Source organism: Octodon degus, unplaced genomic scaffold, assembly GCF_000260255.1.
Source record: "Octodon degus isolate 3935 unplaced genomic scaffold, OctDeg1.0 scaffold00015, whole genome shotgun sequence".
Taxonomy (NCBI): domain Eukaryota; kingdom Metazoa; phylum Chordata; class Mammalia; order Rodentia; family Octodontidae; genus Octodon; species Octodon degus.
The window spans coordinates 22,104,017-22,105,996 of record NW_004524591.1 but is presented as its reverse complement, the minus strand read 5'-3'; positions in this window follow the sequence as shown (position 1 = coordinate 22,105,996).

The following is a 1,980-nucleotide window of genomic DNA, read 5'->3' as shown; positions in this document are numbered from 1 at the left end:
TTTTTTATTCTTGCTAGCAACTGTACCTGCCTTGGGTGCACTTTTACACGTACTACGTTTCTGACCAAGCTGCGAAGTGTTCAGAGTTTCTTTTCTTTTCTTTTCTTTTCTTTTCTTTTCTTTTCTTTTCTTTTCTTTTCTTTTCTTTTCTTTTCTTTTCTTTTCTTTTCTTTTCTTTTCTGCGGAGCCGGGGATTGAACTCAGGCCCTTGTGCTTGCCGGGGAAGCACTTATTCCACTGAGCCATCTCCCCGGCCCTCCACCTTTCTTTTCAATGAACTAAGACAAATTAGCAGTATAACTCTGTTGACGATCATAATATGTGTGTGTGTGTGTGTGTGTGTGTGTGTGTGTGTTGAATTATTTATGTCTCTCAACCTCATAAGAGAACAGTGTGAAAAACAGCAGAGGAAGACAAGACCAAGGAAGAAGATAAAGAAGGATAAGGAATAAGGGGAGAAAAAGGAGGAAACAACCCCGAGAAAGTAGAATGAGAGGTAGGAAATACTGTGTTGGAAATGAGAAAGACAGAGGGATGGGCTTTCTGGGAATCTGAGGGAGCACTTGGGGTACTGGGGACTTTGGGCTCCTGGCACGCTCTCCGGTACAGAGAAGCCCTGTAGTTCCCATAGTGATCGATTAGATTCCTACTACCTCACCTGTTTGAGGACAGAGTTTCACAACAGAAGGATAAGCTACCTACAAGTGAGTTAAGGCAGTAGTGTAAATAACTCTTACTTTGCCTAAACATACAAAAAAGAGGCCGAGAAAAAGTCAAGGAAGTTCAGCTTAATTTTTGATCATAGATACTATCCTGTGAAGTGTGGTATGTAAATTGGGGGATATTTTTAAAATTTGTATTAGTGCTTGTTTGTAGTGCGTAATGATTATATGCATTGTCATGATTTGGTGCATACACATAACACATCTCAGTTCTTTTTCCCCCTTCCCTCTTGGGGATCAATGTTGACTCTTTGTAGAGCCGTGCTTCTTCTGACCCTTAAAACCACTGTATCACACCTTATGGCATCCGTAAGTGCTGGCCAGAAAGGGGTTTCCCACCATATCTCTTATATTCCCAAGCGAGTCTTCCTCTCAACTGGCACCTAGCTCTGAACTTTTTCTCTGAACTTCTTCAGGTTGCTGCCTGACTGTCATCCAATGGTGTTCTGATCTGGGCCACATTTTCCCTAACAGAATTTGACTTGGAGGGGTGCTGGTGTCCACCACTTCTGTGGCATCAGAAGAACTCAACCTGTAACCATAGTCCTACCTTCTCAGGTTAATTGGCAGGGGTTGCACCATCTTTGCCTGCCTCTCACTCTCCCTTGTTCCCTGCACCATTTCCCGTGATGCGAGAAGGGTTCTGACAAGTTTCATAAAACCAAGACTTCACAACACACACTTGTCTGAAAAATGCTGTGGACTTGACGCTACTCTTTAGAAGATTTCAGGAATTCAACCTACAGGCTCTGGGGTTTGAGGCACATAGCCTTCACATCTGTCCCTGTTCTCAAAGCTTGGAAGCCTTGGGACTGTAGAAGAGTGGTATATACTTTGTGAATTTCCCGATTTGGTTTAGAGGCTTTACATAGATTTGGTTCTTTTGAACCTGATCTGAACAATGCCCTTGTTCTTGGGCAGAGATTGGGAGACCCATGTCCGAAGGGGAGGAGCTGCTCCACGCTCTCAGAAGCCTGTGTTTGCCATCTGGTTAGCAGTGCTGCCCCCTGCCGTGGTACTTGTGAAGACCCTCGCTAATGGAGACTGGTTTCTTTTAGCCCATTGCTTGCTTTCTTTCTTTCTTTCTTTCTTTCTTATTTTTTTTTTTTTTGGCGGAACCGGGGATTGAACTCAGGCCCTTGCGCTTGCCAGGGAAGCGCCTATTCCGCTGAGCCATTTCCCCAGCCCCTAGCCTATTGCTTTCTTTTTCTTCCTCCAACCACGGCTCCAGCTTTGCTTCCTTTTACGTGAGCTGTTT